The sequence below is a fragment of the Mustela lutreola genome, chromosome 7, assembly GCF_030435805.1.
Source record: "Mustela lutreola isolate mMusLut2 chromosome 7, mMusLut2.pri, whole genome shotgun sequence".
Lineage (NCBI taxonomy): Eukaryota > Metazoa > Chordata > Mammalia > Carnivora > Mustelidae > Mustela > Mustela lutreola.
In genome coordinates this window covers 136,135,517-136,158,030 of record NC_081296.1, presented here as the reverse complement: position 1 = coordinate 136,158,030, position 22,514 = coordinate 136,135,517, and the positions used below count along the sequence as shown (strand labels likewise).

The 22,514-nt window shown below is 50.7% G+C and overlaps 1 protein-coding gene across 7 annotated transcripts in view; it reads left to right on the top strand.

The window, feature by feature from the left end:
* Window positions 1–22,514, top strand: part of TMEM63C (transmembrane protein 63C) — a 126,396-nt gene that overhangs the window by 59,377 nt on the left and 44,505 nt on the right. For 6 of the 7 annotated variants that reach the window (XM_059182716.1, XM_059182711.1, XM_059182715.1 and 3 more), the window contains exon 2: window positions 12,770–12,901. The gene's annotated coding sequence lies outside the window, so the exon portion shown is untranslated. Of the gene's footprint in view, window positions 1–12,332; window positions 12,468–12,769; window positions 12,902–22,514 lie in introns of those variants that run through there. The other variant, XM_059182714.1, reaches the window with a different exon arrangement.

The window sequence follows — 22,514 nt, the reverse complement described above, 5'->3', positions numbered from 1 at the left end:
AGGAAGTGAGATCAGCAGCTTTAAAACACTGTTTAGCCTGGGGCAGGACCCTGTGTCCTCTCTCTGTCTTGGGAAAGCCACGGTTTTCCTGGGTTACTCACCTATCAGCTTGGGTGCTGTGGACTGGACTCCCGTTCTTGCCGTGAATTGGCTGGTGCAACTCGTGCAGAACAGGGTTCCAGGGGGAGCTAGGATGAGAACGGGGCAGCTCATGGGGTACCATGTGTCCTTGTCATGGATCTGTCTAGACTGCCCTGGGCAAACTGAGGCAGCTCTTACAAAGAACGCCAGTGGCCAGACCCCTGCATCCTGTGTTTCTAGGGCAGGGAAGGCAACCAAGCTGCCATGTTACTCCCCAGCACCCGCGGCTGCCGAAACAGGGAGAGGCAGGGGTGGGGTGGCCGGGGCAGGGGGATGCCCACAGTCACCCCCTGCCTCCTCCTGGTGATTCGGATTGTTCCAAAAGGGAACTGAAGCCTGGAGCCATTTTCAAAACCAGGATCCAAGTGTCCTGGGATCCCCCGGGCTGACGTCCCCAGGCTTCCATTCTGCTGTTCCGCACAAGCTCTCCTAAGACAAGATCAGCCGAGTCTTCCCAGAATTGTGCCCCACAAGAGGGACACTGGCCTCAGGCCATAGGATCCTGTCAAAAGAGAAGGGCATCCTGAGATCTTTGAAGGTCCAGATGGGCACGATGTGCCTTGGCCACCTGGCTGGGGATGTGGCCGTGCGATGGGCTTTGACATGGGGGCCTCAGCGCCTCAGGTGTCTGAGTGGCAGTGAGGGGACCCTAGGCTGGAAATGCTGCAGAGGGCAAATGAGCCCCTGGGGACAGCAACTGGGTTTCGCTGGGGGCCGTGGAGCACGAGGGACAAGGCACACACAGACACCTTGTCTGGGGGCACACGGGAGCCAGGTTTCTACCCTCTTCATTATCCCCGCCACAGGGGGCCAGCCCAGCCCCTGGGGCATGGGGGTGGGGGGAATGTCAGGAAGCAGAAAGGTGGACATACCTGCATGTGCTTAGAGACCCGGAACCCTGTTCTTTCCATGCACTCCCCCCTTTACTGGCTCAGTGGTGGCTGTCCAGGGTCTCTGGGCAGGCTGGCCACGTTTTGGTGGCAGTGGTTGACCAACAGTGTGGACAGCTTCGGGCACTGTTTGAACTGAGCTGTTGCCTCCAAAAGAGCAGGCAGATGGCCTGGTCTTCCCAGAACCAGAGGGTGTGTGGGGGGCATGGGGGACAGGTGTGGGGGACGTCTGTCCTTCGGTAGGACTGGAGCCCTTCTGGACTGGGAGCTCATGTGCCCAGACCTGCAAACGCAGCCAGGCTCTGGGGAGAGCTGCTCAGGCAGTGGAACGACAGCCTGAACCGTGTCCCTGCCCTGAGGTCCTGGTGCCACTGAGTGACCTCACATTCCTTGTTACTCCTGGGGGAGGGGCAGAGCAGGTGTGAGTGGCCCACCTGATGGATGCGAACACTGAGGCTCAGAGAGGTTTTAACAGCCACAACCACACGCAGGCACACGTACATTCGCCGGCTCCAGAGCGGCCGAACCCAGAGCGGGTCCAGGCCTGTGTGACTCCCAAGGAGTGCCCCTCCTCCCGAGCATGGCTGACAACCTCCGCTCACCTGCTATCCCCGCTGCTGGTGGTTTTGCTGAAGTGGCTTAAGACAAAAGGACTTGAAAGTGAAGGTCGTGCGTGTGTCCCCTTTCCCTCCACTCTGGGCCGGGTGCCCAGAGCAGGGCTCTGCTGAAGGACTGCAGGGAATACAGAAGGACAGGACTCCCACCCCACCATCACCTCAGGCCCCGGGATGCACTGCAGGCTTGATCAGACGGGCTGAGCTAGGCCAGGGCACGAGATTCAATGCAGGGGCCCTGGCTTCATGCTTCACGGAGGGTCTCCCCAGTCCCCTGGCCTGACACCTGCCTAGAGCAGCCAGAATGGAGGGGACAGGCAGCAATGGCCTGGGCTCACAGGACTGCAAAGCGGAGGACGCGGAGGGGCTGAGTCCCAGCACTCTGCTGTGGGTCTGGGGCAGAAGTCCAGGCCCGGTGACCTGATCTGTCCCCAGAGACAGAGGGAGGAGAGAGGCGGAGGTGGGGGGGACAGGCTCTCTGACTTACTCCTACTCCAGGGCCTGGGTACCCCAGCGATTTACCTCTTATCACGTGAGTCATCTTTGAGCCCATCTCTGACCTGGTCACTTCTTACTGGCTCCCCAGAGCCTGCCATTGGAGACTGAGCTTGGGTTAGACCCACTTACCTTTTCCAACCTGTCTTCCTGCTTCCTTCCACCTTCCCACACACTCTGTTCTGGCTCAAGGCTCTTCCTGCATGGAGCGGGGATGGCCCCCTCATGGTTCAGCTAAGAACCACCACTCGGTCACATCCAAGGTGCCCAGGCCGTTTGACCCACCCCCTCCTCCCAGCCCAGTCATTCCGTCATCCCCAGCCTCATTCGGTCAGACCCTTCCTGCCTTTCAAACTCCGGCTCCCATGCCACCTCCTCCATGAAGCCTTCCCTGGATCCCCGCCAGGAGAGGTCTCATAGCCTTTATTAATGCACTTGTCCCATTAGCATCTGTCTCTTGTGCTAGACAGTGAGCTCATCCTGACATTTGTCAAGTGTTCACTGAGTGCCAGTCACACACATGTCCTCTGGTAACTTGTGAGGTTGGGGGCAGGTGGGCAAGCCAACTGATCGTGGCGACAGCTGCAGAGATGCTGGAGTAATGGCGGGAAGAAGCACCGCGGATGTTTCCGCAATGACATTCAAAACTGCAACGGTACATACTTTATGACCAACAGTTTCGCATCTAGGTGTATAATTACCTCGAGAAACTCACACGTGTGCTTGAGGAGACAGCTCCAAGGGTATCTAGGGCAGTAAGGCTGGAAGCACAAAAGAGGTCTCCACGTCAGTGTCTTCAGTGTCTACAGGGATGGAACAGACAACTACAAATGTGATCTTACGCAGCAGTTAAAACACACGGAATTGGGAGATTTTATGTTTTGTAACTTCTACCTCAATAAACACGTGCGCGATCGGTATTAGCATAAATAAATCTCAAACAGTATTGCATGAAATGGGAAATTGCCGAATAATACCGTTCAGGAACATTTCATTTCTGTGGCAATCACAGACAAAACTGTTTGTGATTTATGGATGCAGACGTGTTGCAGTAGCTACTAGACTCGCACTTGTGGTCTTGGGCGAGGGGAAGAAGGAGCTGGTGCCGGTGGATGGAAGGAAGGGCTTTTAATTTCCGAGCAATGCTGCTTTTAACAAAAAAGATCTGAGGCAAAAATGATAGAATGTTAACACGAGTTAATTCCATTGGTTTTATTCTTTTAATTTTTTGTGTTTAAAGGTTTTCAAAATTATGGAATGCCTGGGTGGCTCAGTTGGTTAAGCATCTGCCTTCAGCTCAGCTCATGATCCCCAAGTCCTGAGACTGAGCCCCGTATCTGGCTCCCCACTCAGCGGGGAGTCTTCTTCTCTCTATTTCCCTCTGCCCCTCCCCTCGCTTGTGTGCTTTCTCTCTCAAATAAATTTAAAACAATTTTTTAAAGATTTTATTTATTTATTTAACAGAAAGAGATCATAAGTAGGCAGAGAGGCAGGCAGAGAGAGGAGTTCTCTGTTCACTGAACAGAGAACCTGATGTGAGGCTCGATCCCAGGACCCTGGGATCCTGACCTGAGCTGAAGGCAGAGGGTTTAACCCACTGAGCCAACCAGGCGCCCCTAAATAAATTCTTTTTTTAAGTTTTCAAAATTAGGGGCACCTGGCTGGCTCAGTCAATGGAAGCCTGAGACTCTTGATCTTGAGGTTGTGAGTTCGAGCCCCACGTTGGGTGTAGAGATTACAAATAAAATCTTAAAAAAACTTTTTTTTAATTAAAAAAAAAAAGTAAACTTGAATGTCAGAGGAAAGGCACTGACTTTTCCCGGGGAAGCCAGGAAAGTTTCCAAGAGGAGGTGGCAGCTGGGGATTGAAGACAGGGTGGGAGTCGTCACGTATTACTGGGTGAGGGGGACTTGTGAAAAGGAGATGTGGGATGTTCAAGGCCAGGGCACATGTGCAGGGGCACTCCGCACTTTTAAAATGTTTTCTGAATGCCCCTCCCCCACGGCCTTCCTCCTCCTCGTCCCTGATTCCAGCTACTCAGTCTCTGGGCCATGCACATGGTCAGTAGGCTGCTGTTCGAACAGCGTGTGTCCTTGGATGACTTTTTAAAGTCTAAGTCATCTCATGGGGGTTGGGGTAGGAGTGAGCCAAATATGTAAAATTGAACATTAAAATGGGGAAATAGCCGCTAATACAGAGAAGAGAAAAAATATTCTTGGAGGGTTCTGTGCTTGACCACATGTAAATTCAGCTGAAAATCAACTGAAACTGATAGTTTTCTGAGAAGATATAAATCAGCAGTTTGACCCCAGAAGAACTAACTAGAAAGTGTGAATGGATCAATAATCACGAGAGAAACAGAGTTTTCATAAAACTCTCCCCCAAAACCCTGAGGTTTAGCCAACTTTGAATTTTTATAAACCTCCAAGGAAAGGATATTGCTATGTTTTTAAAAATATTAATTTATTATGAGAGAGTTATAATTTATTATAAGAGAGATAGAGAACCCCAGGCAGATTCCAGGCCCAGCATAGGGCCCGAAGCAGGGCTCGATCCCATGACTGGAGCCAAAATCAAGAGTCAGATGCTTAACTGACTGAGCCACCCAGGCGCCCCTAATTACATGTTTTTGAAGCTGCACCAACCATGCCAGACCATAGAGAAGGAAAGATTCCAAATTATTCTGTGAAGCCGGCATAACACTGACAACACCAAAAAGGAAAAATGACTGAAAAAAAATCCAATTTCTGAAGACTGGTGCAAAATTCAAAAATTAATAACAACAAATAGAATTGCACAGGGTTATGTTTAAAAAACAAATGCACCACAAGCGAGTGGGACTATCTTGAACCAAGTAATAGGTCAAAAGAGGTGAAAACTCACGTAAACAGCTCCATAAATGCTAAAAATGGCTTAAAGGCATTTGGTAAAGTTCAACATATGTCCCTGATTGTATCTCCACTTTTTAAATGTTTTTGTCACTTTATTTTATTTTCTTGCATCTCGGTAAGTATACTTTTTAATCCCCATCCCCTATTTTACCCATCCCCCCCCCATCCACCTCCCCTCTGCTAACCATCAGTTTGTTCTCTATAGTTAAGAGTCTATTTCTTGGTTTTTCTTTCTCTTTCTCCCTTTCCTTTGATCATCTGTTTTGTTTCTTAAATTCCACATGTGGGTGAGATCATATTTGTCTTTTTCTGACTTACTTTGCGTAGCATAGCACTTGCTAGCTCTATCCGTGTCATTGCAAATGGTAAGATTTCATGCCTTTTTTATGGCTGAATAATATTCCATTGTCTCTATATACCACATCTTCTGTATCCATTCATCTATGGATGAAACTTGGGCTGCTTGTATACTTTGATTATTGCAAATAATGCTGCTATAAACAAAGGGATGGGTGTATCCCTTTGAATTAGTGTTTTTGGTTTTGTGGGTAAATACCCATTAAGTGCAATTACTGGGTTTAGGGTAGTTCTATTGTTAATTTTTTGAAGACCCTGTGTACTGTTTCCCACAAAAGCTGTACCAGTTTGCATTCCCACCAACTGTGCATAAGCGTTTCTTTTTCTCCACATCCTCACCAACATTGTATTGTTGATTTCAGCCATTCTGACAGGTGGGAGGTGATAGCTCATTGTGGTTTTGATTTGCATTTGCCTGATGATGAATGATATTGAGCATCTTTTCATGTGTCTGTTGGCCATCTGGATTTGTCTTCTTTGAAAAAATGTTTATTCATGACTTCTACCCATTTTTAAATTGGATTATTTGGTTTTTGGGCGTTGAGTTTTATAAGTTCTTTGTACATTTGTACATTCTGGATACTTACATTTTATTGGATATGTCATTTGCAAATATTCAGTGGGTTGCCTTTTTGTTTTGTTTCTTTCACTATTCAAAAACTTTTTATTTTTTGATGTGGTCCCCATAGTTAATTTTTGCTTTCATTTCCCTTGCCTCAGGAGACATGTCTAGAAGAATGTTGCTATAGCTGATGTTAGAGAAATTATTGCCTGTGCTCTTTTCTAGGGTTTTTATGGCATCAGGTCTCACATTTATGTCTTTAATCCATTTTGAATTTATTTTTTTGTGTAGTATAAGAAAGTGGTGCAGTTTCATTCTTTTGCATGTTGTTGTCCAGTTTTCCCAACACCATTGGTTGAAGAGAGACTGTCTCCCATGGTGTAGTCATTCCTCCTCTGTCGAAGATTAATTGACCTTATAATTTGGGGTTCGTTTCTGGGTTTTCTGTTCTATTCCATCGAACTATGTATCTGTTTTTATGCCAATACCATACTGTTTTGATCACTACCACTTTGTAATATAACTTGAAATCTGATACCTCCAGCTTTGCTTTTCTTTTTCAAGATTGCATTGACTACTCAAGGTCTCAGTTTTAACTCTTATTTAATAGGAATAGATGGACATTGCTTAACATAATATTATGCATGTGTGTGTATGTGTGTGTATAGATATACACACATACGAGGGGAAAATGACCTTAAACATTCTTTAACATTCCTCTAGAAGTACACTCCAATACAAATTTCGAAAGTAGAAGTTATAAAAGGAGGCCAACTTATCAAGTTGTAGACGATAAGATTCATTATCTGGAGAAAAAAAGAACAAGGTCATCTCCTGAAAAACTATGAGAAATAATAAAGGAATAGAGTAAGATGACTGCTAATAAGTATTAAAATGGTATTTATGACATAGAAACTTTAGATTCTTAGAAAATAAAACGGAAGGGAACATTTACAGTATCAGTAAACGTGTTAAATCTACCTAGGAGTTAGTCTAATGGGAGGTGGCAAGAGCCGGTCTGGCTGCTGCCGTTCACCCCTGTTCCCCAGCACTTAGAAGGGGGCCCAGCAATGGTAATAAAGATTTGTCAAATGCTGAAACTGGCTGATGAATCAAGGGAACAGAAGCCTTTATGTAGACAGAGACCCAAGCACATCTGAGAGGCAGTGGTGACGGTAGTCATCACTGCCATACAGTGGTCCCTGTATGCCAGGAGCTGTGGGACGCCCCCCACCTGTAGCCAAGCCTGGGACCCAGCCCGCAGAGCAGTCCTAGTGCACTCGAGAGGAGTGTATGTGCCACTGCCCTTGCGAGGGGTGTCCCACATCCATGTGTCCGGACCAGTAGGTCTATAGTGTTGTAGATACTCAAGTCCTCTGACTCCTTATTGATCTCTCTGGGGGTCTACCCATTAAACCCCCTCCTCCATTGAGTTACTCTTTTCTCCCTTCAGTTCTGTCTGTGTCATATCATTGCGTGCTCTGCTGTTAGGTGCCCATGTATTTATAATTATCATCTCTTCCTGGAGAATTGACCTTTTTAATCATTCTAGAATAGACTTCTTTGTGCCTTGCAGCAGTTTTGAACTTTGGATCTACTTTGTCTGGGGGACAGTGTGACCACCCCTGCTTTCTCCTGGTTCTTTTCTTTTTTTTTTTTTCCCCCCTCTTCTGGTTCTTATTTGCATGCAGTATCTTCTCCCATACCCCCCTTTTTAAATTTCTTTTCAGTGTAACAATTCATTGTTTATGCACCATACCCAGTGCTCCATGCAATACGTGCCCTCCATAATACCCACCACCTGGTTCCCCCAACCTCCCACCCCCCGCCCCTTCAAAACCCTCAGATTGTTTTTCAGAGTCCATAGTCTCTCATGGTTCACCTCCCCCTCCAATTTCCCTCAACTCCCTTCTCCTCTCCATTTCCTCATGTCCTCCGTGTTATTTCTTATGCTCCACAAATAAGTGAAACCATATGATAATTGACTCTCTCTGCTTGACTTATTTCACTCAGTGTACTCTCTTCAGGTCCCGTCCATGTTGCTACAAAAGCTGGGTATTCATCCTTTCTGATGGAGGCATAATACTCCATAGTGTATATGGACCACATCTTCCTTATCCATTCGTCCGTTGAAGGACATCTTGATTCTTTCCACAGTTTGGCGACCGTGGCCATTGCTGCTATAAACATTGAGGTACAGATGGCCCTTCTTTTCACTGCATCTGTATCTTTGGGGTAAATACCCAGTAGTGCAATTCCAGGGTCATAGGGAAGCTCTATTTTTAATTTCTTTTTTTTTTTTTTTTTTATTATTTATTTGACAGACTGAGATCACAAGTAGGCAGAGAGGCAGGCAGAGAGATAGGAGGAAGCAGGCTCCCCGCTGAGCAGAGAGCCCGATGCGGGGCTCGATCCCAGGACCCTGGGATCATGACCTGAGCCGAAAGCAGAGGCTTTAACCCACTGAGCCACCCAGGCGCCCCATTTCTTAAGGAGTCTCCATACTGTTCTCCAAATTGGCTGCACCAACTTGCATTCCCACCAACAGTGTAAGAGGGTTCCCCTTTCTCCACATCCTCTCCAACACATGTTGTTTCCTGTCTTGCTAATTTTTGCCATTCTAACTGGTGGAAGATGATATCTCAATGTGGTTTTGATTAGAATCTCTCTGATGGCTAATGATGATGAATATTTTTCATGTATCTGTTAGCCATTGGTATGTCTTCATTGGAGAAGTGTCTGTTCATGTTTTCTGCCCGTTTTTTGACATGATTATCTGTTTCTTGTGTGTTGAGTTTGAGAAGTTCTTTATAGATCTTTTTTTTCCTCTTCTGGTTCTCATTTGCATACAGTGTCTTCCCCCATCCTTTTGCCTCAGCTTACATGTGTCTTAAGGCTTGCTCAGGTGAGTCTGTTACAGACAGCCCCGTAACCGAAATAACTCACTTAATCCTCATCATAGGTAATGCTGTTATTATTATCATTTTGGAGGGGGAAACCAAGGCACAGGAAGGTCAGGTAACTTCGCTTAGATCCAGTGAACCTGGAATTTGAACCAGCACTTGACTCAGAGGTCATGCTCTTTGTGTCCATCCTTGTACATGGTTAAATTGAGATTCTGAATTTAGAGGAAGGGTGGTGGTATGGAGGGAAGGAAGAGAATATTCCTACATGACTTTGGGGCAACTCTCTACCTCCTTGGGGGAAAAATAAAGCTTGGCCCCACTATAGTCCTTACACCAAAATATATTCTAAGAAAAAAAAAAAAGATTAAAATGAAGAAAGGAAAAAGCCCAAATTGTACTAGTGGAAAACAAGGGCAAGTATTCTTAAGATGCTCTAGTAAGAAATTCTTCTGACTACAGAAAAATAAGAAATTTCTATAAGCCTAAGATGTCATAAATAAAATAAAAGAGACCTATGACAGTTTAGAAAAACCTCTTAAGACTCACCATCACTCAGCATCAGGGAAATACAAATCAAAACCACAATGAGATACCACCTCACACCAGTCAGAATGGCTAAAATTAACAAGACCGGAAACAACAGATGTTGGCGAGGATGCGGAGAAAGGGGAACCCTCTTATACTGCTGGTGGGAATGCAAGCTGGTGCAGCCACTCTGGAAAAACAGCATGGAGGTTCCTCAAAAAGTTAAAAATAGAGCTACTCTATGACCCAACAATTGTACTATTAGATATTTACCCAAAGGATACAAATGTAGTGATCCACGCACCCCAATGTTTATAGCAGCAATGTCCACAACAGCCAAACTGTGGAAAGAGCCCAGATGTCCATCGACAGATGAATGGATAAGGAAGATGTGGTGTACACACACACACACACACACACACACACACACACACACAGAGGACTATTACTCAGCCATCAAAAAGAATGAAATCTTGCCATTTGCAACAACGTGGATGGAACTAGAGGGTATTATGCTAAGTGAAATAAGTCAGAGGAAGACAAATACCATAAGATTTCCCTCATATGTGGAATTTAAGAAACAAAATAGATGAATATAGGGGAAGGGAAGGAAAAATAAGATAAAAACAGAGAGGGAGGCAAACCATGAGATGCTGAACTCTAGGAGGCAAACTGAGGGTTGCCGGAGGGGAAGGAGGCAGGGGGATGGGCGGGTGATGGGCATTAGGGAGGGGATGCGAGATAATGAGCTCTGGGTATTATATGCAAGTGATAAATCTCGAAATTGTACCCCTGAAACTAATAATATACTTTGTGTTAACTAAACTGAATTTAAATTAAAAAATAAAAAAAACAACAGGGCGCCTGGGTGGCTCAGTGGGTTAAGCGCTGCCTTCGGCTCAGGTCATGATCTCAGGGTCCTGGGATCGAGTCCCGCATCGGGCTCTCTGCTCAGCAGGGAGCCTGCTTCCTCCTCTCTCTCTGCCTGCCTCTCTGCCTACTTGTGTTCTCTCTCTGTCAAATAAATAAATAAATAAAATCTTTAAAAAAAAAAAAACAAAGATGCTTTAAAAAAATCAGTAAGATAAACTGGAGAGGACATAAGCCGTCACAGAAAAATAAATGCAAAGGCCAATCAATCAATAAACATGAAAGCAACATCTGCTCTTTCTGATCATTACAAAATGACACATCAAAACTAGACATCAGTTTTCAAGGTTTTTAAAAAAAATTTTTTTTAAAGATATTATTTATTTATTTGACAGACAGAGATCACAAGTAGACAGAGAGACAGGCAGAGAGGAAGGGAAGCAGGCTCCCCGCTAAGCAGAGAGCCCTATGTGGGGCTCGATCCTAGGACTCTGGGGTCGTGACTGGGATCAGGACCCAAGCCAAAGGCAGAGGCTTTAACCCACTGAGCCACCCAGGCACCCCGATATTGGCAAAGTTTAAAGATTTGATAACAGACGGGGTGGGGGGGGGCAGGCACTCTTGTGTGTGGCTGGGGCAGTTCAGACTGGTTCGTCCTATTTGGAAGACAATTCGGAAACATCTATCAGAATTTTAGATGCATGTAACCCTCAACTCCTTACTGTCTATCCTACAGCTCACCTCACACATAGGTACGAAGATATATAACCAAAGATGGTTTTTTGCAGGCAAAAGGTAGAAACAACCTCTAAACACCCATCAACAGGAGTAGACTCACAGAAATTACAGTGCGTTTTTCAGTGGAACATGTGAACTGCCTGTAAAAGCGAGGGACGTGTGTGTGCTGTGTGTGAGGTATGGGGTGTGTGTTAATGCGGAGATGGGGTGTGTGTGTGCTAACTAACGAAACAGAGTACCGGGAATCTGTTCCAGGCTGGGCTTAGAATAAAGATGCAGGCATGGATATGTATTTGTCAATATTTATGGGAAATTTTCTGAAGGAAACTTACAGGAAATGTGGCTGTGTTTGGGAGTGGGACAGAGGTTTGGGGGAACAAGGGGACTTTTCACTGTGCCTTAGTTTGAATGCTTTGATTTTTTTTTTCCCCGATAAGCATGTTATTTTCAGAATTGAAAAAGAATAGTTAAGGAGCGCCTTGGTGGTTCAGTGGGTTAAAGCCTCTGCCTTCAGCTCAGATCATGATCCCAGGGTCCAGGGATGGAGCCCCGCATCGGGCTTTCTGCTCAGCAGGGAGCCTGCTTCCTCCTCTCTCTCTGCCTGCCTCTCTGCCTACTTGTGATCTCTGCCTGTCAAATAAATAAATAAATAAAATCTTAAAAAAAAAAAAAAAAGACTAGTTAGGAAAAACAGAAAGGGAGAATACTGGTTAAGTGCCTCACCCTCAACTTTCTTTTTATATTTCTCTATGGGCTTCCGTTCTTTGACATTTGTAATTTTCCATTTGGAAGAGCCAAAGAGACATCTCCAGTCTTCATCTTGTCCTCAGGGAAAGGGGGCCTGGAGAGGTTTCAGCAGCTGCTGGGGACCCCTGGCTAGTCTGTCTGCAGAAACGGGGCTCCTGTGATGCTGCTTGTGGGAGAGAGACCAATGACCCCTTTATGCGTGTGGTCAAAGCTTCCTCCTTGGTCGTGGCCCTTTTCTGACACGTAGTCCAGCGACTCTTATTTTGCATGCATCCACGTGGGCAACCTTTTAAAATGCATTCCCAGGTACCTTCCTGGAGATTCTGATTCAGTCGGCTAGGGTAGGGCCCTTAAATCTACATGTTAGCAAGCCTCCCCCTTCACCAGAAGGTGCTGAAGTCCTACTTGAAGTCCCCTGATGGATATGGGCCCCTCTGAGCTCCCCAGCTCAGCCCTGATGGCAGTGTCTGGGTATCTGGTCTGAAGTCCCCCCACTTGGGAAAGGGGTGCTCCCAAGTCACCAGGAGGGACTTTTTATTTTTTATTTTATTTAATTTTAATATTCTATTTGTTTGTCAGAGAGAAAGAAAGAGAGCACAGGCAGGGGAGCGGCAGGCAGAGGGAGAAGCAGACTCCCCACTGAGCGTGGTGTTCGATGCAGGACTCGATCCCAGGACCCTGGAATCATGACTTGAACCAAAGGCAGACGCTTAACCGACTGAGCCACCCAGGTGCCCCAGTGCTTAGACTTTGAGGGCAGTGCTCCGTCTGTGGGGTCCCTCCCCTCAGGCTCATGCTCACCTAGGATGAAGGGCGACTCCCCAGCTCACCCATCCCAGGGATGAGCAGCTGGATGCAGAGATAGGGGGCCAGCTGGGGGGGTCAACCGGGGTGCCCCGCCCCCCATGAGGACTTCCCTGAGGTAGGCCTCTTGGCGAGATGCTGACATGTGTGGGGGCTTAGGCTGGGCTGGTTGAGGAGCCACAGGGAGGCTGGGGAGATTTGAGAGTGCTTTGTTGTCCCTGTGCCACAGAGCCATCGTCGTGGTCAGGAACCGAGCAGGGACAAGGCTGGGCCACTCAGAAGCACCTGAGGACTGATCAAGAGGAGGGAGGGCCCGTGACCACGCACCTGCCTGCGCCGCACGCCTCACCTGCTGGTCCAGGTAGGTGCTCTTTCCACTGTCCCACCCAGCAGTGCTAAGACCCTAACACCAGCTTCCTCTGTCAGCCTTAGGAAATGCGGCCACCCCATTCCCCGTGACCTGGGGCTTTCCAGCCACGGCTCGGGTGAGCGCTCTCCCGAAGCCCTCCTAAACCTACGGCCTGATGGGGGGTGCAGGAAAGCCCAGTCCTCTTTCTGAAGGACACTGTCCCAGGTGACCTTGGCTCCTGAAGCCTGGGCCTTAAGGGGGCCAGAGGCTACTCTGGCTCTGGTCAGGATGTCCCCCGCCCCGCAGAAACACCCCCGGCTGAGCGGTTAGTTGGGTCCCTTGTGGCTCCTGCCCATGCTGAACCCAGTCTGGGACAGGCCCAGAACACAGCCAGACACATCCCTCCCAAGAGCGCCCTGCCTGTCGCCGCGTTTTCCTCAGGAAGGGATTATGACAGATGGTATCTTCGTAGACTCTTCGAGCTGGAAGGGATCTTAGTGCTATATCCCACCTCAGTCTCTTTACTTCTCAAGCCTTACTTGTACCAGCAGCGCTGTTGACAGTGTTGTAGCTGAATGTCTCAGAGAAACTAGATGTAATTTTGTCAAAACTGTCTAGGATCCGCGAGGGTCTCAGGCAGCCCTTCCCGGGTTCGGCTGCCTCTTCCCTGCCTGGCCTCAGCCAGTCTCTCCCCCGACCTCACTTCCCCCCACCAGCCGTCACCTCTCCCCTATTTCCACCTACCCAGTGGCTCCGAGCAACCCATCCGCTCTGTGACAGGGACGCCGGTGGTGATTGGACGTCCCGAGCTAGAAGAGGTTAAAAGCCAAGTTAGCATCACAGTGAGGCCTTCTCCCCAATTTAAGTAAGAAAGTTAACAAAATCAAGAAGGGATTGGGGAGTTGATGGAGTCTGTCCCACTTATAAGATATCTCCATTTGAGAGTCTTTACTATGTCTTTGCCACCGAAGAAGAAGTTATCCTGTGTGGGCTGTTGGCCGAGAAGATTGGGGTTGTTGCCATTATCCACAAAAGTGGTCCTAGATGTAGTTCGTTTCTGTGCAGATCAAAGTGCTGGATGTCCACGTCTCCCTCTTAGTTTCCTGGTCCAGCCTGAGAGGCCCCCCCGGGCAAGGAGTCTTAGCCAGAAGCAGGATCTCACTTCCATCCCTCTGGCCGTGCCCTCCGCCCCAGCCCACGCCAGACCCTCGTCCCTCCAGTTTCGATCTCTGTGAGAGGCGGCATTGAATCGTGGTGATGAACACAGACTGAGGGGCATGGAGGGTTCGGGTCCCAGCTCCACCACTACTAGCCCTGCCATCTCTGTGTATGTCAGTCTTCTCATCTGTAGACTGGGGATGGCAACAGGACCCCAGGGGAGCTGTGAGGATTAAAGCTAACATCTGTAAAGCACTTGGGACCACCTCCAGCACTCTGTGAGTGCTTCGCACACGTTAGCTCGGGTCATGACCAAAGCCACACACTGCTTCCTGAGGCAGGGTAATGCCCTTCCTGCCCTGCTCCACAGTCAGCCACGGCTCCCCGTTGCCCATTCTGTGACTACGTCTATGAGGTCCTTTAAGGGCCTCAAAAACAGAAGCTTTATCACTTTCCTTGCACGTAATAAGAAATCGGTGGCATCTGCTGAGAGAGAGGGTTTCCACCTTGGGGAACCAAGTCCCCAAGGAACGGACGTGCAGCCCTGGACAGCCCCACAGCTGGGAGTTTGCTCCAGGCTCTTCAGCCTCCCCAGCTCTGCCCTGGATGCTGGGTGCTGGCTCTGCCCACGGGGCAGGTTTGGGCTCCCTTGGATCTGCTGGAGCCTCAAAGGCAGGGAGCGGCATTTGGACTCCAGCCCTCTGGGTTTCATCAGGGTGAGGAGGGAACGCCCAGCCCAGACCAGAGCAGGCAGTGCCCACAGTTATTACTCCCATTCTTGGATGAGTTCAGGCCAGGCGGACAGGACGTCCTTGTCCTCGTTCAGCGCCGGGAGGTGACCAGAACCTCCTCTGCTCCTGGAGCTTGGCTGGGAAGCCTGAGGCCAGCAGAGACCAGCTGTGATCTGGTGCCCCGGACGGAGAGCCCAGCCCGCCCCACGCCCCACACCTCCACTGTTTCCCTAGCAGAAGGGAGGCCCCTGGCACGGAAGAGGAGGCACTGGGTTGGAGTAGGACAGACCGTGTCCAAAACCAGGCTCCTCACCAGGCGGGGAGACCGTGGCCATGTCATTTAGCTTCTCGGAGCCTCTTATTTTTCCATCTGTAAAACAGGAGAATAAAACCCATTCCATAGGGTTTCTGAGAGGCCAACGTGCCAGGGCACCTGTCCAGTGCCTGCGCGGGGCGGGCGCCCCGTGACCTGTGGTGGTTCTGTTCCACCCACCGGAGGCGCTCTTCCAAGCTGCCCGGGGCGGCTGCCTCAGTCCTGCGAGTCTCTCACTTTCCTCAGTTGAAAATTTCCTCACTTGGCCTCCGCTCCAAGATGAAGGGAAGTGGTGGTATCTTTGGCAAGGGAGGGGAGGAGGAACAGTCCAAATCTTCCCAGACGCCTGGCAGGGGAGCAAGGCTCCGCGGGGCAGAAGCAGAGCTCTGGGTGGCTCTCGCGGAGATTTCCGCGCTGGTGCTGCCAAGCTCAGGAAGCTGGGAGTGGAGTGACGGGGAGAGAAAACACCAGACCACGCTGCTTCACGCAGGGTGCTGTGTTCCTCCTTATTCTTGCCACGAATGAATGAATTTGTTGGGATTCCAGGCGCTAGGTGGAGCACTGGGAGATTCAGCGAGGAGACGGACAGACATGGGCTCTGCCCTCACGGCGTCTTCATTCATTCTCATGGGGGTGAGGACAGACAGTGAGCAGCATAAAGGATGACAGGGGATCAATCCGGGGGAAATAGAGAAGGAGGGGGGACTGGGAGAGCCTGGGGAGTTTCATTATTAAATAGGGCCATCAGGACAAGCCTCACCGAAAGGTGACATTGGGGACACCAGTTGTCCCTCCCACCCCCCGCCCCAGGAACCCCTGACAAGCCCATGAACTCAGAATGGGGGCCGGGTGCCTTTCATGAGATCCCCGGATAGGAGCTAAATCGAGAAACCCTCCTAGTCCCAGCCCAGGTAATGTCCTGCCCTTCCTCCGAAGCCTTCAGTAGTTCCCTATTGCCTACACAGTTAAGCACAATTATTCATTCTGAGGTTCAGGACCTTCCTGTTATCTCACCAGACCCCGCTTATGCCAGCTTGGCAGCCATGCCAGTCTACCTGCCATTTCTGGAATATTCCACACTCTGCTTCCGTCCATCACTCATCTGTCCCCTCTACCCAAACTGCCCCTGTCCCCACTTGTTTCTGTTCACCTGCCACCTCTCTGAAGCCTTCCCTGCCCCTGGGGAGCTGTGGTCTCTGAGCCCTACCAGCCTGGCTTTTCCCTTCTCATTACGGGGTCCTTGCTCTGCCCTAGATGTGTGCACTGCTTTCCCTGGGAGAGAGTCTTTCACCTTCAGCGGGTGTGGGGCTCAGCAAACATTGGCTGAACTGAGTGTGGCCAAGTTCAGAGGCCCCCAGCAATACCGAGACAAGTTCTGGGGAGTGTGGCTCACTCACACAAAGAAGGCAGAAGCGGGGAGGCCGGGGTGCCTGGGTGGCTCAGTCAGTTAAGCATCTGCTTTTGGCTCAGGTCATGATCCTGGGGTCCTGGGATCCAGCAGGGAACCTGCTTCTTCCTCTCCCTCTGCCTGACACTCTCCCTGCTTATGCTCTCTCTCTGTCAAATAAATAAATAAAATCTTAAAAAAAAAAAAAAAAAGGAAGGGGAAGGTCAGCAGGAAAGGAGAGAGGGAACCAAGACACAGGTGAGACAGGATGGAGGTACTAGTGAAGAAAGGGGACAGAGATGCCCACCAAAGAGCTAGACCATCAGAGACAGAAGGATGGGTCTCTTCTGCTACTACGCCCTTCAGCATCCCAGACCAGTGCTTCCTTGTGTCTAACTAGAATACCTCTTGCTGTAGCTTGTGCTCATCTCCTTCAGTTCTATCCTCTGAATTCAGGGAGCTATATGAGCCCTCATTCAGCATGGATCAGAGTGGTTTTCTTGACCCCCCCATCAAAGAGGCAGGAACAAGGTCCTAATGAGGCTGGCCCCTGGTCTGGGACTTTATGATCTCGTTGAGGAGGCCAGGACCCATAGAGCTTACCAGAGATTGTTTGGGGCCAGAGTATGGGGCCTGTGCCTCAGCCACTGTCCAGGGCTAGCCTTCATCACAGTCAGATCTGTAACCAGAAATCCCCCACTACAACACTGTGCTTCTCAGGCCACTCTGCTCTGGGCCCCCTCTGCCCCGCTGGCCCCGGGAAGCCTGTGAGCTGGGCGCTGCAGCCTCTGCCATCTGGCTCGCACCCAAGGCTGGAGCAGCTGTGCCCTGGCGCCTCCCTCCACCTCTCCCCACCTCCCCCGGAGGCAGCCAGCCTGGCTCCTGCCCTATTTAGACAGATGGGGACAGAACTGGGTGTCCCTCCCATCCCTGCTGCCCTGAGGGGTGATGTGTTTCCATCTGGGACCCAGACTTTATTGGGGGAAAGCTTTTACATAAGCCAAGCCCACCTCCCTCTCCACCTTTGTGCATGCGTGGTCTCAGGGAATGTCGTGCCCTTGGCCTCCCTGTGGCCACAATTCCCAACTCCAGGTCAGAAGCCCCACATGCCCCTAAGGCTAAGGGCATGTAGTTCTCAGTGTCTCCTGGAGGGCGAAACTACAGACAGTAGTTTCGGTCATGGAGCTGTGAGGAGGGAAGGAGCTCGTGCTGACAGAGTCTCAGCACAGCACCTGGCAGTAAGCCCTCAATTAATGGGACTGCTGCCCTCTGATGTTGCCTTGGCTGGTGCCGCCTCCAGGCAGCCTTCCCAGGTTGTCCACTGCTGCTCCACTGGGCTCCCAGCACCCCTTCGCCAGGCCTTTGGAGGACAGTCATGCAGACCTGTCACGGCTCCTTTGTGGTCTGGGGACCTACTAGAATCTAATGCTTGGACCATAAGTACCTTGATTGCAAGGAACAGAATCTGGCCCGTTATTTCACTGAATGAATGATTTCATGAGTGCATTTCATGAGCTGCATAGGCAGCTGGGAGAGACAGACTGAGAGGATAGGATGGAGCCTGCCAGGCCTGACCTTTCCAGGGCCCATCCTAAAAGACTGGGACGCCCACACTGAGGCCTGGGGGAGCGGGTGGAGGATGGAGACAGCTCCCATCCCCCGTTCCCTGGTCTAATGGAGTGAGCCTCGAAACGAGGCCCCATCCAGCAGAGTCTGCCTCACCCAGGATCTGCCGGACTCCAGTCCAGACCTGTCGTACCAGAAACCCCGGGAATGGGGCAGCATCTATGTGGAACAGGCTCTCCAGGAGACACTGAGAACCACGCTCATGTGTCCCAGTGACTCAGATTCATAGGAGGTCGAGTCTCAGGGGTCTGTGCTCTGCAGAAGGCTTTGAGAAAGCCATCAGGCTAGGACCCCAGGGCATAGCTCCTGCCAGCCCCACACCCCTGAGCTGGAGACCCCTTTGCTGATGGGCCAGGTGCCCTAGAGAACACAGTCCCTATACACCTCCCCTTTCCCAAGTGGCCCCAGACCACAACGAGTGTTTCTCCAGCCTGGGCTCAAAACTAGCCCCTGCCCACTGCCACTGGCCAGCATCCTCTTGGGACCAACCCCTGTAGCAAAATTCAGGGCAGATTTCTAGAATGTGAGGCCTAAGAAAGATCCTAGAGATTACTGGCCGCACACGTGTGTGTTCACACAGACACACGCGTGCGCACGTACACACACGCACCCCGGCAGAGGAGAAGCCTCACATCCTGCCGGGGAGAAGAGTCCCCGCGGTCAGGGCTGCGCGGTCTTGCTCTCCGGGTCACGTCCTCCTCCGGCGCTTCTCCCACGCGGCCGCCTTTCAGCGCGGTGTGGCTTTGATCTGTTTGAATCGGTTAGGTCGGCACAGTACAAAATTCAAAAAGGGAGAAAGAGAATATAACGAAAGTCCGTTCCTCCCCCTGCTTCAGCTTCTCATTTCCCTCCCCGCAGGCAGCCACTTGTCAGGCGTTTCTGGGCTCTCCTTCCGGAGACCAGGCAGCATTTTCCATGTGCCGTCCTCATCTTGCTTCCTTCATGGAATTAGAGCATCTGTTGCCCTTTATTCTGATGGCCTGCTTGCCTGTTTCCGGGGCTCCCCTGGCGCAGTGCTCACTGAGGCCAAGTTCGTCTGCTGTTGAGCTTCCCCCCACTTTCTAGTCCAGTGCCAGCACCCAGCAGGTGTTCAGTTATGGCTGGCTCCAGCTACGCATCAGAGAACCAGCAACTGGTGGGGGCTGCGTGGGCTGGGGCTCAGCCTCCTGGCTGCAGAGCCTTGGGTCTGTCTCTCTCTCCAGAGTGGGACACCGTCCACCAGAGCCCATCCTGGCCCGCAGAAGGTGAGGGGGATGATACCCAGCAGTGTCCTCCAGCCTGCATGCCTCTGCCGCCGGGCCCCTTCATCTTGCTTTGACTGGGGCTGGCTCGGGCATCAAGCCAGCTGTCTTTGTCCTCCTGAGCCCTCCCCTCTCGGTCCACTCAGGACTCCTGCAGGGAAATCCAGCAGGGAGGAGGCTGGGGAGAGAACAACTCTCTGGCCCCGTGATCATGAGGATGGTGACGAGCCCTTTGCCCGGTCTCTGCCAGCTGAAGCCTCTGTCCCACTTGTTAGCCCGGAGATGAGAATTGCGGCAACATCTCAGGGTTGAAGGGAAGCCTGCAGCTTTACCTGCTTGTGGTGGGAATGTGTTCGCTCCACAACACTGAGAAAAGAGACGTGCTACTTTTTTTTTCATTTTTTTAAAAAATCAAGTCAGAACTGGCTGCTCAGCCCAAGATTTCACCATGCCCTCAATCTACTGATGGAGCCCAATTCCAGAGGGAGATGGAGGTGCCTGGGGGCTGCCCAACCCCATGAGATTAGAAGCCAGGGAGATACTTGGCAGCAGCAACTTCTGCTCGTCCGTGGGAGGAGAAGCTTGGGTTACAGGGTTCGGAGGTACCCCTCCAGCCAAACACTCTGGGATGGAGATCAGGGGGCCAGTGAGGTCCAGCGCAGCCCACTACCAGCCATCCCTTCCTTCCACAAACATCTGTAAGGCACCAAGCTCTAACCAGTGCAGCAGAAAAAATATTAAGCACACTTAGCCATCACTGAGCTTTGTATCCCCTGGGGGAGTCAGCCATTTGGCATGTTATCCCGTAAATCAACATCGAATGTACCAGTTAACAACAAGGAAAATACTGGTTAGCTATATTGAGCCATTGCTCTGTAGTAGTCTCACTTAGTCCAACTAAGTGAGTTGGTTCATATAATCCTCACATCCACCCAATAAGGTAGATGTTACAGATAAGAAAGCTGAGGCACAGGGAAGCTAAGATACTTGCCCCAAGACACGTAGCTTATAAATAGCAGAGACAGGATTGGGGTCCCTAGGGACCTCTACTTAAATGTCACACTGTGTCTGTCTCCTAAGAGACTCTGAGTCTTGGAATGTGGGAGCTTGGCCTGGTCTGGTGTTCTTCCCTAAGGAAGCAAAAACTGAGCTGAGATTAACTAGAGGAGAATAAGTTAACTAGTGGGAGGGAGGAACACTCCAGGTGGAAGGATCAGCATATGCAAAGGTCCTGTGGCAGCAAGAGAGAAGATGGCATGCTCCATGGATTGAGGGAAAGAAAGAAGGCCAGGGGATGAGAGAAGGGGAGAGCTGGCTGAGATGGACTTGGAGAGATAGACAGGCTTTGCTGGCCAAGTTAAGAGAGGTGCCAGAAAGCAGAGTTGAGCTGGGCCTGACAGTGGAGGAAGCATTCTTCCTCAGCGAGGATCTGGAGGCCTTTCCACAAAGGAGAGGAATGGAGGAAACAGAGAAAGCCAAGGGCTTTGAGGAGATGAGGGGCCATTCATCTGCTAGGGCTGAGGCTTCTTGTAAGGATTTAGAGGAGATAAGACTGGAGGGGTCTCTGGGGCCAAGAGGGCCTCCCCCTGGAGCAGGCCAGGAGCCAAGAGCTCAGGTGTTGAAGGAGCAGAGCCATGCGAAAGCCAGAACTGGACTCCTCGACCCCTGAGTTCACGTTTCTCCACCTACAAGCCAGGGATCAGGGACCCCTGTGGCCTTCGCTGTGATTGTCTCTCACCCCCCGCCCCCAGGAGCCAGCAATGGGGTATCAGTCTGCTGCTGAGAACTCCTTCCTCTCCTCGACGCTGCTGGTCGGCAGCACACAGCCCAAGCCCCGGAGGATGCATCCTCCTTCTTTCCACTTATAAATCTACGTGCAGGGCATTTCACTGATGGAAAGTGACTTGAAGTCGGAGCCCCAGCTGCAAGGAGGTGCTGGACGGGTCACGTCTCACTTTCTAGGCTGTAGAGGGCACGTCTGCTAGAACGAGGGCCATTGGCCGCACCTAACACACGATCTGATAGATTTGTCCACCGAGAGGATGCTAGTTAAGAAGCCTGGCGCGGTGCCTGGCACATGGAACTGTCTCAGTAGATGGCAGCTGCTCGGACGGGGTCCAGGGCCCCGCTGCCCCGCCCCGCCCGCAGAGAGCCCAGCGGCTGAGGCTTCAGGGCTGGTGGGGGCGGGGGGGGGGGTAGGCTGACCTCGGTGCTAGGAAAAGGACAGCAAAGGCAGTAAGCGACATCCATGGTGCTCATGGTTTCTACCGGTCTCTCCCTACTCTCTCCTTGGACTGCCGTAGCTGCCCTGAGGTAGGCAGAACAGAGCGGATGGTGTCCCTTTTCTTTAGAAGTAGTTTTAAAAAGATTTTATTTATTTATTTGAGGAAAAGAAAGTGAGAGAGAGCACGAGCAGTGAGCAGTGAGGAGGGGCAGGGGGAGAAAGCAAGCTCCCTGCCGAGCAGGGAGCCCAATACAGAACTCGATCCCAGGACCCTGGGATCATGACCTGAGCTGAAGACAGACGCTTAACCAGCTGAGCCCTGATTATGTACATTTTATGGAAGAGAAAACTGAATACCAGTAGGTTAAATTGCAGTCAATAAAGCCAGATCACACCCATTATCCTGACGCCAAAACATACATTCCCTCTACTTCATGCTGTGATCCAGGGAGCAAGACTCGGTAACCCCCAGTGTGCCGGCCAGACGGGGTGGGGGGTGTGTGTAAGATGAGTGACTCATGTTATGCAAACATATGCAAATCACCTGCTCTTATTTCCTGCTCCTGAGTATGGCCCTGGGGACAGGCCCTTCTGTCTTTCCCTGAGGCCTCCGTCATGCTGGTCATTGTGGGAGAACCACACGATGGGGGCTGTCATCAAGGGACCTGTCGGGGAAACTGGCTGCTCACATCCATGGAAAAGCGACAGAGCACCAGGCAGTGATAGCAAAGGCCAGCCGTACAAAGAGGGTGGGGACAGGGTGCAGACCAGGCTGCTCGCTAGAGGGTGGGGGACTTCGAGGATAGGATTGGAGCTGGACTCGGGGGCTGTAAAGGCCTCAGCCAGCCCCAGGGTGGGAGAAATGGCACAGCTCGGGGATACCTGGGGACAGGACAGATAGCAGGGTTGTTGCCCCACGAAGTGGCTAAGCCAATGACCACAGGC